Source organism: Triturus cristatus, chromosome 4_1 (genome assembly GCF_964204655.1).
Source record: "Triturus cristatus chromosome 4_1, aTriCri1.1, whole genome shotgun sequence".
NCBI lineage: Eukaryota > Metazoa > Chordata > Amphibia > Caudata > Salamandridae > Triturus > Triturus cristatus.
Genome location: NC_140585.1, coordinates 344,366,856 through 344,382,984, shown reverse-complemented (window position 1 = coordinate 344,382,984; position 16,129 = coordinate 344,366,856).

The window sequence follows — 16,129 nt, the reverse complement described above, 5'->3', positions numbered from 1 at the left end:
AATACTGGACCCTTGGAAGTGGGTCTAAACTGGTGCTCTGCTAGCCCAGCTGTGGTCATGTGAGCAGAACCGATGGAGCGTGACATATCTCCTTGCAGCTGCATCAGAACCACCACTGCCCAACCTGGGACCTCGCATCATAGCTTCCTGGCAACCGACGCTGCATGGTGTATCCTCAACACAGGACTTTGAATTCCAAAGCCCCTCGTTGACTGCCTCCTCGACAATGATGTAGGACTTCACATCATAGCCCTGCAGCTTCCCCAGAACCACTGCTGTATGATGCGTCCCCAACGCAGGAACTCGCAATGCTTTGCAACCAGGATTGAAGGTATCTTGTTCAGCGGGACTAACTTGGTTCCTGCATCCGGCTCGAACTCCTTCGCAGTTGGCCTGAACATGTGACTTTGTCCTAGTCCGGCATGACTAGATAACAACAGTTTGCGCAATGTGCTTTTAAGCACTATTTTCACTTAAACCTTTAAAGTTGCATATCTCCGGATCTATTGATTGGATTTTTGTTGCTTAGGTCTCAAATAATTTATTGCATTTTACTCTATTTGTCTAAATTGGTGTAGGAGTTTTCACTTTATTCTTGTTTGAACTGCAGCATAAATACTTTACACATTGCGGAAGCCCGCGCATGCGCATTTCTTGCGAGAAATGCGCATGCGCGGGCGTCCGCGCATGCGCATTAGTCAGAAGAAGTTTGAAATGGAAGAGGGAGCCCCGGAGACGCCGCGTTTCAGGTAAGTTTCTTTAATTTAGTATTTATTGTAAATGCGGGGGTTTGATTTAAAAGGAGGGCGGGCGGGAGGCGGGTGGCAGCGGCAGGCAGCTACGCTTCGCCCTGGGTGTGCGTAGCGCTAGCCTGCTTTGCCTACTTCGAAAACTGCGAAGCAGGCAGCGCTACGTACACTACGTGGGCGAAGCGTAGTGTCTCGCCCAGGGTTAGTGATTGGCCACTTCAGTAGTTGGTACATAGGCCAGGGCTATTCATTTTTTTATTTGGTAGGCAAAGTTGCTGTTAGTTGAATATTCTATGCTTAAAGTCATTTTTTGTAAGGGCTTCCGTATGCTTTGGTTAAAATGGTAGTAGCAACCTTGTATTGCAGTGTGTGGGTATAGTTTGAGTATTGCTTGAATCATTGCCTTTTCAAAATCTATTATTATTCTTTGAGGATAGTAATTTTCTGTGAATTGTTTTATTGTTGTTAGTACTTTAATATAGGTGGAGTTATGTTTATTAGGCAGCAATGCGTAAATGGATGGAATGTTTGTCTCTTCAAATTCTCCATGAATTGTATAAAGCTGATAAAAGGGTTTGGGACAAACTTTAAAGGTTCTGTCCATCATCCACGTTTCGCAGTTTTTAAGTTTTTGCAAATTACTATTAGTTGCAAACATAATAATTCTTTTGTAGTGACTTTTGTTGTCATACACCAAGAGGTCCATTAGGATGGCGGGCGGAAAAGCACCCCGACCGCCATGGAAGTGGAAAACAACAGCCCGCCATCACCGTGGGAAAACCAGTGGCCAAATTTGGATTAACTGCCCCAAAAATCCGACCACGGCTAAACGAGGCCAAGAAAAACCACCCGTAGTGGGCGGAGATGGCAAAAATCCGTCCGCGGCGGTCGGAATCGCGGCGGAAAAGACCCAACCCGCCGTAAGTATAGCAGAGACACCGCACCGGAAATTAGGAGCGCACAATGGGATGAATGGAAGAGCCAGCGGAAGAGCTGAAGCACAGCCACCGCGGCCGACGATCCGTAAAAAATATGGCAGACAAAGCCAAAACCCCACAAGAAGGCCAAAAAGTGCACACAGAAAACTAGCCATGTCCCCCAAATACACAAAACACACCCCATTGACATAACAACATGGCAAAACAAAAATTACAAATCCCAGGACAGCACACCTGTCAGCAACACCCCAATTGGACACACCCACATAGCTGAGTATAAAACTAGCCCCTTCCCTGACCACAAACCATTGCAATACTCCAGGAGAGGAGGGACACACACCCCAGCTGACAGGAGAGGCAAAGGACACAACATCACTAGCCACACCACACACAGCACCACCACCACCTCCACACCAGCACAACCAACCCCCCTGCACAACATACACCATACACAGCACAACCACAACCACCACTCACACTTCTGCACCCACAACCACTTTGCACGCCACACACCGTGGCCACACAGAAAATGCCCAAATTCACTGAGTGAGTTGAAGGTCATGGTAGATGAGATAGTCAGAGTGGAACCACAGCTTTTTGGTACCCTGGTCCAACAGACTCCATTAGCCTCAAGGACACAAATGCGGGCAAGGATAGTCCAAAGGGTCAATGCGGTAGGGACCACCCCAAGATCAGAAAAGGAGATCATGAAGCTTTGGCATGATCTGAAGAGAGTGGTCAAGGAGAGGAGGAGCAAGAACCGTGAGCTGGCTCAGAGGACTAGCGGTGACCCTCCCATTCCACCAAAACCATTCACACAATGGGAGGAGAAGGTGCTTGCCATACTGCATCCAGAGAGTCTCACAGAAGTAGCCAGGGGAGTGGAGGCTGGTAAGCACAAACAAATGACTACCACCACTCTGCTATGTACTGTCTTGCACAACTACAAAGCTATACCACCTAGGACACATACTATCCATCTGCACCACACACTCACAAAAACATAGCTCACAGATCCAACATTCACCCACTCCCATTCACCCCAAACGTAGCTACCAACATTACCATGAGGGCATGTGTACAGGCAGACAGCACTACAACTCCCAACAGGCCCCCTGGCCCACAGCATCAGAAAGATGGATCCCTCCCCCCACCCCACCCAGAAGCATGTGTCAGCCATTACACAACCCACATCAAACTCACAGGTAGGCAGCCATCTTCCCTGGGAGGGTGTCTGGGGGTGGGGGGCCTGTACCACTACTCCCACTAGGCCCCTGTCCCACAGCCTACCAAGATGGATCCCTCTCCCCACCCCACCCAGAAGTATGTGTCAGCCATTGCACAACCACATCAAACTCACAGGTAGGTAGCCATCTTCCCTGGGAGGGAGTGTGGAGGTGGGGGGGGCCTGCACTACTACTCCCAACATCCCCTCTGTCCCACACCTGAGCAGGATGGAGCACTTCCCCACCCAGGAGCAGTTGGAAGCCAGTGCAGTACACCTAACAAAATTACAGGTAGGTAGCCATCTTCACAGTGAGTGTGTCTGGGGTTGGGGGGTCTGCACCACTACTCCCACCATGCCCCCTGTCCCACAGCCTACCAAGATGGATCCCTCCCACCAACCCACCCAGAAGCATGTGTCAGCCATTACACAACCCACATCAAACTCATAGGTAGGTAGCCATCTTCCCTGGGAGGGTGTCTGGGGGTGGGTGGCCTGCACCACTACTCCCAACATCCCCTCTGTCCCACACCTGAGCAGGATGGAGCACTCCCTCACCCAGGAGCAGTTGGAAGCCATTGCAGTACACCTAACAAAATGACGGGTAGGTAGCCATCTTCACAGTGAGGGTGTCTGGGGTGGGGGGCCTGCACCACTACTCCCAGCGTGCCCCCTGTCCCACAGCCTACCAAGATGGATCTCTCCCCCCCACCCCACCCAGAAGCATGTCAGCCATCACACAACCCACATCAAACTCACAGGTAGGTAGCCATCTTCCCTGGGAGGGTGTCTGGGGTCGGGGGGCCTGCACCACTACTCCCACTATGCCCCCTGTCCCACAGCCTACCAAGATGGATCCCTCCCCCCACCCCACCCAGAAGCATGTGTCAGCCATTACACAACCCACATCAAACTCACAGGTAGGTAGCTATCTTCCCTGGGAAGGTGTCTGGGGGTTGGTGGGCTGCACCACTACTCCCAACATCCCCTATGTCCCACACCTGAGCAGGATGGAGCACTCCCCCCACACAGGACCAGTTGGAAGCCATTGCAGTACACCTAACAAAATTACAGGTAGGTAGCCATCTTCACAGTGAGGGTGTCGGGGGTGGGGGGCCTGCACCACTACTCCCACCATGCCCCCTGTGCCACAGCCTAACACGATGGATCCCACCCACCACCCCACCCAGAAGCATGTGTCAGCCATTACACAACCCTCATCAAACCTACAGGTAGGTAGCCATCTTCCCTGGGAGGGTGTCTGGGGGTGGGGGGCCTGCACCACTACTCCCAACATCCTCTCTATCCCACACCTGAGCAGGATGGAGCACTCCCCCACCCAGGAGCAGTTGGAAGCCATTGCAGTACACCAAAAAAACTTACAGGTAGGTAGCCATCTTCACAGTGAGGGTGTTTGTGGCTGGGAGGCCTCCACTACTACTCCCAACATTCTATCTGTCCCACACCTGAGCAGGATGGAGCACTCCCCCCAGCAGTTGGAAGCCATTACATCCCCCTCATCAAACTTACAGGTAGGTAGCCATCTTCACAGTGAGGGTGTTTGTGGCTGGGAGGCCTGCACTACTACTCCCAGCATCCCCTCTGTCCCACACCAGAGCATGATGGAGCACTCCCCCACCCAGGAGCAGTTGGAAGCCATTGCAGTACACCAAACAAACTTACAGGTAAGTAGCCAGTACGTGCACCCACCCATTTTTCACAAATTAAATGGTGCCATATGACAACACCATACCTCTCATTGCACAAAGAGGCATACCTACCCCATTGCCAAGCACAGTGTGCACACAGGTACAACTGTCACAGCTCCGAAAGTGTGACACACCAATGCACAAGTAGAAGAAAGTCAGGGCACAATCACTCACAGCACCTAGTTACATGTGCATCGCCATGGGACAAGTGCAAAAAGAACCATCAGAAAAATATGAAAGCATGTGTGGTGGCACAAATCAAGATATGCACATGACAGGACAAAGGGATGCAGGAGATGACAATGGCCAGTCCATGGCTAGATGTGACGTCTGCCAGGTCAGACAAATAAACAATGAGTTCTCAATTAAACACATGTTGTGCCAGGCCCTAGATGGCAACAAGTCCCTGTAAACCTTAATTGTGCACGGGTCGCATGGTATGACTTGACACCTCACACCATGGACAAGATCATGTCAGGAAGCACAGTAGTGCACATAGTCAACAATGTGATGATATGTCAATTGTGCAGTGTACAAAAAGTGAATGACACAGCTAACACAAAGTTTGCCGGGTGCACTGCAATGACCATTTCACATCTGACCCACAGGTGACTAAGAACTCACTACATAGGACAACACCAGCAACCTGCAAAGCCAGTCTCCACCCCCGGTACATGGACTCTCGGATGTTGACTCCCAGGATTCCATGGACAATGAGCTTGAGGCCGGTGCCAGGGAGCAACAGGTCCCAGGACCCCATCGTCCCCCCCACCACATCTGCGCCAACAACTTATTCACAGCAGACCACTGCTGTCATGGCCTGTGCGGCCACTGCCACCACCACCACCAGTGCTGCCTGCAACACCCTCCCTGTCCCAGAGGATGACCAGCACACACCACCGACGGAGGAGGGCATGGAGAGGATGCGGGTGCCCACAGTGGTGAGGCAACAGGTCCGTGGCAGCAGGGCAGGTGGGAGGGGCAGGGTCACCCAGGGACACCAGGAGGCTGGGACCCACTCCCTGTAACACATCACCAGAGTCCTTGGGCGCATATGAACAGGCCCAGGGACGAACGGGCCGGTCGGACGAACTGTTGCACGAGCCCATCCTGCTGATGAGGTCCATCGACACCCGCATGGAACAAATCGTGGACTTCTTGGGCCAGCAAGTGGCGGTACTGAGGGACAGGCATGCGCCACAGACAACACCTCCACCTCCCACCGGTGGGCCGCACGATGACAGTTCACCATCCTCCCCTGCGCCCACAGAGAGGGGTGAGTCCTCAGACCCCACTGGCCCTGCAGCAGGCCCCCCCCTGCCAAACGACAAAGGGGCCGTCCCAAGAAGACCCTGGGAGTATCTGGAGGCCATGCACCTGCCAGACGCCAGTCACGGAGCCAACCATGATGGCAACCCTCTCCACCACTGCATTGACCTTTTGGACTGTCCTTCCCCACACTGCCTTGTGAATACCATCTGTCTGTTGGACTGGGTCACCACAGAAATGTGGTGACTACTCGATTATCTCATCTACCACAACTGTCAACACACTGCTCCACCCCACCCCCCAATGGAAATGTACACCCTCCTCGCATCTCACCATTGTAAATAAAATATCCTCACACACATGTTGTCGTGTCTGCTCCATCTTTATTGCAGGATGTACAGTCTTCAACATGATCACAATGTACCAGGAGCATGGGCTGTATGTAGGCAAGGAGAAGTCGAAGGCACCTAGGGAAACACAATAGAACAACTGTCACTGGTCTGGGTGTGGCATCACAGACATCACACAACCCCTACCATCAGGATAACCCAACATGCACATGTCACAATGGCCACCAAGTGTCAACATAAACATCCTGTTGATGTTCCCACATGACATGTCCCAGAAACATTTCCAACCACCACTGAGTCTACAACTGGCTGATGCTACAATTCTCACATGCCCCTTCAACACAACAGCAATATAATCAGACAATGGGTATGTTGCACATTGACACCCACCGTCAAGTGAAGTAGCGGGTGATGAGCTGTTCACGCAGGTCAACACCTTCCTCCTCTCCACTGTCCTGATCACTGGACACGGCTTGGTGTGCAGGCTGGGGCCTTGGGTCCTCACCTTCATCCAGGAGCAGGGGAATCTCCTTGTGAATGGCTAGGTTGTGGAGCATGCAGCATGCCACTACAATCTGACACACCTTCCTGGCCGAGTATGCCAGTGCACCTCCGGTCTTGTCCAGGCAGCGGAAACGTGACTTGAGCAGACCGAAAGAACGTTCCACCACACGACGTGTCCTCCCATGGGCCTCATTGTAGCGAACTTCAGCCGGGGACCTGGGATTCTACAGTGGGCTCAGCAACCAGGGATGGTTGGGATATGCAGAGTCACCTAGGTATAACAAACACAAATAGACATTGCAACGTCGCAGAGGCTCAGGGCATCAGGTCACACACACAGCACGCCACATGACTAGGCATACTCACCCACAATCCATGCACACTCAGGAAGAAGATTAGCCATCAGGTGGGGCACTATGCTGTTCCACAGGATGTAGGAGTCATGGGCCTAGCCTGGGAATTTGGCACACACGTGCAAGATGGTCATATCTGCCAGACACACCACCTGCACATTGATGGAGTGGTAATGCTTGCGATTGCGGTAAATGTGCTCACTTGCCTGTGATGGCACAAGACCGACATGGGTGCAATCAATGGCCCCAACAACATTGGGGATGTGTCCAAGGGGATAGAAGTCTCCCTTCACAGCTGGCAATTCAGCACCCATGGGGAAATGGATGTATCTGTCCTTGTATGGCATCATGGTAGACAGTACATCACGCAGCACCATGCTGAACATCGGTTGTGACATCCCACCAGCACTGGCCACTGTCTCTTGGAACGATCCAGTGGCAAAAAAATGCAGGGCTGCCATCACCTTATAAGTAGGGGTGAAAGCTGTTGGATATATCCTGCGGGGCTGCAGGTGGGGCTCCAACAGATCACAAAGGGTTTTCAGGGTGGCTCTGTTCAGGCGGCATTTCTGTATGATCGCAACATCCTCCATGTCCTCCAGCACCGTAAAGTGACGAGTCAAATTTGGCCTCCTCCTATTTGAGATGATAGTGGACACATGTCAATGCAATACATCATGAGATGTGCACAGCATATCACGTTCTGGATGACACAACGACAACAATGACTGACATCTATAGTGACTAACAGACCAGCTTACATGGACGGACACTTTCAGCTACACAAAGGGCACACCTGTCAACTTACACAAGACAAGTACCTCAAACACCACCTTGTTCAATGTGAATGCACATAGAGATATGGTCACATTTCACATGAGCACACCTGGGAGTCTAGCATCCAGCATATGTGTAACTAATCAAAACCACTGTCTCATACCTAGCTGCTGTACCTGTCACACCTTAATGTGTCATTACAACCTGGCACACATCCACCACACAATGACCACAGTCGGCGCTGGAATGACGAATGTGTTCATGAGCAGACATGAGAGGCAATGCAAAATAGATCATCATTCACTGAGACAAGCATCGCTGTGATTGTCACTGGACCTCAACACATTGACATGTGTACACATTGTACAGTCCAGAACAACACTGTCCTACCTACACCAACATCAAATCCATAAGAGGTGTGGCGCCGCATCAGGGCGACTGACTCCGGAATCTGGGGATCACGGTTTGATCCCCAGCGCTGGTGGCAGATTAGCCCAGCACCATGTGATTATTATTATTATTAGTAACATGTGAGTGGGTACAGGCCAATCTACGATACACACACACAAACATGGCATGTGTAGCCATCAGTGGAGTAAATGGAGCATTGGCATCGTGTGCTCAATGATGTGCCATTGAACATGTTGGCACTGTGCACTATTGATGTTTGACAGATGGCCATTGCGATTGTATGGCACCCAAATCATTGTAGCTACTGCCTGGCCCCAGCGGCGTGTCACCAGCACCACCATTCACACAAGTGCGGTAGTGATAGGCATGGAGACATGTGGAAATGGCGGTTGGCATGCTCCGCCTCCTGAATGGCGGAGCCTCGTGTCAATGTATGGCACCCAAACCGTGGTAGCTACTGCCTGGCCCCAGCGGTGTGTCACCAGCACCCCTATTCACACAAGTGCGGTAGTGATAGGCATGGAGACATGTGGAAATGGCGGTTGGCATGCTCCGCCGCCTGAATGGCGGAGCCTCATGTCAATGTATGGCACCCAAATCATGGTAGCTACTGCCTGGCCCCGGCGGTGTGTCACCAGCACCCCCATTCACACAAGTGCGGTAGTGATAGGCATGGAGACATGTGGAAATGGCGGTTGGCATGATCTGCCACTAAAATCGCGTTAGCGCACACCGGGCCCCTGCGGTGTGTCACAGCCATGGAGCTTGCCCTAGAGCCAATGCGAAGCTCGATAGCGGTGCCATGATGCAATTTTGAAAATCGCGGAAGGCGTGCTCCGCCACCGCGGAGGTGGATATTGGCTACATTTGAAAGATGCACCATCGCGGTAGTGCACCCCAGGCCCCAGTGTTGTGTCACCGCCATGGAGCATGCCCTTACAGCCAATGGGAGCCATGATTGCGGTGGCATGATGCAATTTTGAAGATTGCGGTGGGCGTGCCCCGCCACCGTGGAGGCGGTCATTGGATGCATTTGAAAGAGGCAGACCTGGACCACCAATTGCTGCAGCTTGGCACCTTTGAAACGACCCCATGGGGCTATATATGTGAGGAAGTGAGCCTCACATTTCCGCTACTCCAAGAGTCTGCTGCCTGAGACCCCTCACCTACTGCTGCCTCCAGGGACTGCTGTCTGAGACCCCTCACCTGCTGCTGCCTCCAGGGACTGCTGCCTGAGACCCCTCACCTGCTGCTGCCTCCAGGGACTGCTGCCTGCGACCCCTCACCACCCAATTTCGCCACTGTTGTCTCATGTCCACAGTGATGGCAAGGACAGAGAAGATCCGTGCCAGTCCCTTCACAAGCGCATCCCATTTCCCCCCCGCCATATTACGATGGCAGGAGGGACCCCGGCAGACGGAAAGACCGTCCGCCGGTTTTCCACCGGTCGTCGAGTCGACCGGGCGGAAAAGGGGCTGTATATGGTGGCGGTGTCTGCAAGACACCGCCATCCATATTACAATGCAGGCGGGAAAGTGCCTTTCCATGGCAGCGATAGGCAGGCGGTTCCTGTCTGGGGGGGGCACATGGGCATTTGCAGGCACAACTTGCCATGCACCGCCCACCACAATGTTGTGGATGTGGGATGCCACTGCCACCGTGGCGGTGGCATCCTGATTGCCGGTGCGGGACCACCTCACCACTGGCGGCCAGTCCCAGCATGGCTAGGGTCCACCCGCCATCCTAATAGGCCCCTTTATTTTTATAGTGTTTAGTTAATTAGTTAACAATTTTTATTGGTTTGAGCCTTTTTAGTTTAAAATCATTGGTTGAGATACTTTTATTTGAATTTTTTTGCAGTTACCTTTTAATTAGGTAAATATATGTAATGTTTATTTAATATTTATATTATATTATTTGTTGTAGTTATTTAAATATATTTTTTAATAATTGTAATTTATAATATTTATAGTTGTTGTATATTATATATAGGTAATTTTCATATAGTTGATAAGTAAATTAATGTTACCTTGTGAATTTTGACATTTATTTGGGTAAGTGTAATTATATTATAATGTTTTTAATCATTTAATATTTTTATATAGGTTGTTATGATTTATTATAATTATTTGGGATATGCTAAATAATTCAAGAATTAAATAATTGTAAACAGTGTTTATTCAATGTTAAATGGTATTTTTGATTTTTTTTATATGTATTATATGTATTTTTTTGATATTTTTGAGTCTATATTAGTGTTATTGATATTTTTGTTGTGTTTCATTATAATTTAATGTTCTCGATATTTTTGTTATCTATATATTTGCAGTCGATATTTTTGTAAGCTATATTTAATTAGGCGATTTTTTTTCAATCAATATTTGTGTAAATTCATTTTTAAGTATGGGGTGTCGATATTTGTGTGTACGATATTTTTCAAATACTATTAAAGAACTAGGGTCTAAGGGAAAGAAATTTTTATAAGTTCCACTCCCCACTACTAACTCAAATACACACACAAAAGGGAACTGGGGGTCTAGTGACAAACCACACAGGAGAAAAGAGAGAGGGATATTAGTGCAAAGGATCAATAGTAACCAGTCCTAGAGCAGAGCATGGATTTCCATCAATCTTACTCATAGGATGGAGCATGGATTTGCATCAAACTGGCTCTCTTGATCATTCATATCATTTGGTCATCCATCTAATGACGGAGGTATGTCTCTTGATCATAGAGACTACCTCACTGGTTAGAAGCTCTGTCGCTCATTTAGACTGGTAGATATTGACCTCACAAGTAGAACAAGAGTTAGTTGTGTCCAAGATGAATAATCCTATACAGTGCAGTGCAAAAAAATCAGTGAAATTTAAAAAAGGTTGTGTAGAGTGAAAAATCCTAGGTATTGCATTCACTCCGCACACCTTGATTAAAATAGTGTAAAGAAATTATAGCAGTACTTCCTAGTGACTGCTATACGTAGGTCAACATGTTTCAGCCATACGGGTATACTGCCCACGGCTTTCTTCAGGACCTGTGTCTATCTAAAGCATGCTACTGCAAACAGTGATCACACTACCAATAGTGAAGCATGACAAAACAAATATAAGAAATGTGATAAGCAATCAAGGTTGGAATTAATACAACCTCAGTAGTTACTAATCCTCTGGATCACAGGGTGCAAACGTCACCTAGCGAAATAGGACAATTGTCACACAAAATTCCAACATCAAAAATCACCTGTGCTGTCTCCAAAACAGGCCAACAATTAAATGTGCCTGTTCATTACGTAAAAGCATATACAAATTGCTTACCCCACGTAATCTGGGATTGCACCTCACCTACCCTGGAACCTGTCTCAGACGAAGGAGGCCCCGCTCTAAATTGTGGGTGATAGAAGAAAAACTGCTTCAACCGAGAAACTCATTGGAATCTTAATATAGTCCATCTTAGTACATATAACACATGGGGCCCGATTCACAGAACTAACTTAAGACAAAATCCTAAACTTACTACCATTTTGGTATTCACAGAAGGCACTTACTCATTTTGGTATTCACAGAAGGCACTTACTCATTTCGGTATTCACAGAAGTTAGGAGTCCTAACTTTAGGACTCCTAAATGCCTTCTGTGAATACCGAAAGTCTCAAAGTTAGGATTTTTCTCAGTTTAGTAGTAGTATAGTTAGGACTCCTAACTTTAGGGGCCCGATTCACAGAACTAACTTAAGACAAAATCCTAAACTTACAACCATTTTCGTATTCACAGAAGGCACTTACTCATTTTGGTATTCACAGAAGACACTTACTCACTTTGGTATTCACAGAAGTTAGGCGTCCTAACTTTAGGACTCCTAAATGCCTTCTGTGAATACCGAAAGTCTTAAAATTAGGATTTTTCTCAGTTTGGGAGTCCTAAAGTTAGGACTCCTAACTATACTACTACTAAACTGAGAAAAATCCAAATTTTAAGGCTTTCGGTATTCACAGAAGGCATTTAGGAGTCCTAAAGTTAGAAGTCCTAACTTTACTACTACTAAATTGAGAAAAATCCTAATTTTAAGCCTTTCGGTTTCACAGAAGGCATTTAGGAGTCCTAAAGTTAGGAGTCCTAACTATACTACTACTAAACTATGAAAAATCCTAATTTTAAGACTTTCGGTATTCACAGAAGGCATTTAGGAGTCCTAATCTTAGGACTCCTAACTTCTGTGAATACCAAAATGAGTAAGTGCCTTCTGTGAATACCAAAATGAGTAAGTGCGTTCTGTGAATACCAAAATGGTAGTAAGTTTAGGATTTTGTCTTAAGTTAGTTCTGTGAATCGGGCCCTATGACTCCTAAATGCCTTCTGTGAATACCAAAAGTCTCAAAATTAGGATTTTTCTCAATTTAGTAGTAGTAAAGTTAGGACTCCTACCTTTAGGACTCCTAAATGCCTTCTGTGAATACCGAAAGTCTTAAAATTAGGATTTTTCTCAGTTTAGTAGTAGTAAAGTTTGGAGTCCTAACTTTAGGACTCCTAAACTGAGAAAAATCCTAATTTTAAGACTTTCGGTATTCACAGAAAGCATTTAGGAGTCCTAAAGTTAGGACTACTAACTTCTGTGAATACCGAAATGAGTAAGTGTCTTCTGTGAATGCCAAAATGAGTAAGTGCCTTCTGTGAATACGAAAATGGTAGTAAGTTTAGGATTTTGTCTTAAGTTAGTTCTGTGAATCGAGCCCATGGTGTCTAAAAAAGTACGCCATCCAATTCACTGGGGCAAACTCCCTCCCCGCAAAACAGTAAATAGTCCCAGTCAGAACCCAAATATCTCATGTAGAGCCTGTATAATAACTGACCAATGGTCTAACAAAAATAAAATGAAAAGAAGCATTATCTTAGCATCTCAGTTCAGCCCATACTTAGGCAGGAACTAATTCAAAACAAAAAAAAAAAACTAATGCTAATTGCCTCGAAGTCAGACCAATAAGAGTCTAAACAAAGACCTGTACTAAATCAATGTAACAGCGCTTACCTGTCCGTCGTTGTCCCAAGTCTCTCTGAACAGGGTGGGAGGCAACGGCTGACACAGGAAGCGTGCTTTAAGTAGTGGTCTCTGGCACAGCTGAAATCAACCAGCGATTCACAGAATCTGAAAAGCATCACGTGCAGCTCCATAACGCCGGCCTCCGCTGATGTAAGCGTACCACTGTGCGGAAGACGCTGTATACAAATGGCGTCTAACTACGAACTACAGGATGATGTCATCCTGCATGGGAGATGTAGTTTCGTTTACTCTCCGTAACTCAAATCAAAACAGGGGGGAACAACGAGTCACCATACGTTCTCTCATGTCATAGAAAAGGTACAAGACACACAGCCTGCATCATGTCCCGAGTACTGATCGCATGTGTACTCTTATGGACACCTATCAACCCAGCATCGGAGAGTAGCGTCTAACCACAGAAACTACAGACTGATGTCATAAAAAATGGAATCGTAGTTTAATGGAATCGTAATCGTTTCTTACTACCCATCACTCATTCCTTCATACCATACACCGGGTCATTTAAAGCAAAATAATTATATCAAACAACAGGAGCGATCAGAGCGCCAAAGGACAATGGTTTCTTACATCTTTTTAATCCTTTAAGCGTAAGGAAGAACTCAACGATCTTAAAAAGGCAGTAGCTCAAAAACTCTATTCTCGAGTAACTTGGTCGTTCGAAAAGAGTGGAATATAGTAGAATATTGTATCAGATCGCTTCCATTATAAACAGAGCTCATTCTCCATCTTTCTTTTGTAGAGAAGAGATGAAAAGGAAGTATCAGGCTAATCTGTCAGTATACCAAGACAGAAACCAATATAAACCAGACAAATATTATGTCTATAAACCATTAAGGCTCTAGAACATTAAGAGGTGTCACGTGCATACATCCGAGGACCAATATTCACAGGGCATGCCAGATGACAGAGTGTTATGTTTCAGAATGCTACGTAGTTATCAACAAGGAACTGACAAAACCCTTTAGTCTCACCAAATGGACCCATTTCTGTATGTGACCCTCTATATTCATTTAGACAGGGTCTACCAGGTAAAGAGAGAGGTCCCTATAGACTAGTCCAGGGTATGTCATCATTCAGACCCAGAGTCTCACACTGGAGCCTGTGGACCCATCTCTGTTCCTTAATGAACAGATATCTAGAAACATCACTAATATGGGAAGGTATATTTGGTTTTTCTAGCACTGTCCAATAAAAATCTTCTGCGCCGTGACTAGCCTCTACAAAATGCCTGGTAAGTCTAGTTGTCAACTTCTTGCACCTGAACGTGCTTTTATGTTCCAGCATGCGCGCCCTGACCTTACGAGTTGTCATTCCAACGTAACTAATTTGGCAAGGGCATGTAAGTAAGTAAATTAAATTACTACTATTGCAATTCGTAAAATGGGTTTGATTCCAAGGTCTGTTAGATCCTATGTCAATCGTCGTGGTATGAGTAGTTTGTGGACAAACGGAGCACCCCACACATGTGTGGTGTCCAGTGACTGCAGGTAAATCCCATAGTGTACCCACAGACCTAGTCAAAGGAACCTTGGGACGTGTATGAATCAATCTGTCTTTTAGATTCCCTGCTCTTTTGAAAGCAAAAAGCGGCGGAGCGATTCTATCCTTACAGCTATTTAAAATCCGCCAGTGTTTCTTAATGCTTTTATTGATGTTATTGGATAGGGTGCTGAATGTATTAACAAACGTCAACCGGTCAAGAGGTGGCTTAGGTGTTGGTGGTTCCAGCAAGGCTTCACGGTTGTTGTTCGAAGCTCTCTTGAGTGCCTGTTTGACCAATTTACGTGGGTAATGTCTATCTAACAACTGCTCAGTTAGAAGACTTGTGTGTCTTTTGAACCTCTCAGTAGTGGAGCAGTTCCTTCGGACCAGAAGGAACTGACCGTAGGGCAAATTATCCCTCAGAGCTTTAGGGTGCTGGCTGTCATATCGCAATAGCAAATTTCGTGCCATAGGTTTCCGGTACAGTTCACTCTCGAGACCCTGCGGTGTTACAAAAATAGAGAGATCCAAAAATGCCAAGCAAGTCTTGTCCATCTCTACTGTGAACTTAAGGTAATCATTCCGTGTGTTTAGCCACTGATGGAACAGGCCAATTGACTGCTGGTCCCCCCTCCATACCACCAACACATCGTCAATGTACCGCTTCCATAAGCGAATTGATGTAAGGAAGGGGTTGGTGGGGGCCAGCACGTGTTCTTGCTCGAAAGAGTGGACATACAAATTCGCTAAGCTGGGCGCGAAAACACTCCCTATACTGGTCCCTGATATCTGTAAGTAAATGGTGTTCTCATACTTAAAGAAATTTTCTTTCATTGCCAATCGGGCTAGGGCCATGATAAAATGTACGGGTGTGATAGATTTCAAGTCTGTTGCCTCCAAGATAGAAGACACTGTGTCAGAGTTTCGTCTTGGGGAATTGAGGTGTACAATGCTTCGACATCGAAGGAGACTAAAAAGTCTCTCTCCGAGTCGAATTCAATTTGAGGGAGCAGCCGCAGGACGTCTTTCGTGTCCTGGAGATACGTCGGCATCTCTTGGACGATGGGTCTCAAAAAATAGTCCACAAAAGTGGACAAAGGTTCCAATAAAGAGCCTTGGCCCGAAATAATTGGTCTCCCGGGAGGTGGTCTCTGGGACTTATTCACCTTTGGTAAAACATAAAAGTATGGAATAACAGGAAACTTTGTTTGTAAAAACTGGGCTTCACGTGTTGTTATCCAACCTTCACTGAGTGCCTCTTCAGTATAGTCCCCAATGGTTTTCTGTAACCTTTCAGTGGGATCCTGTGT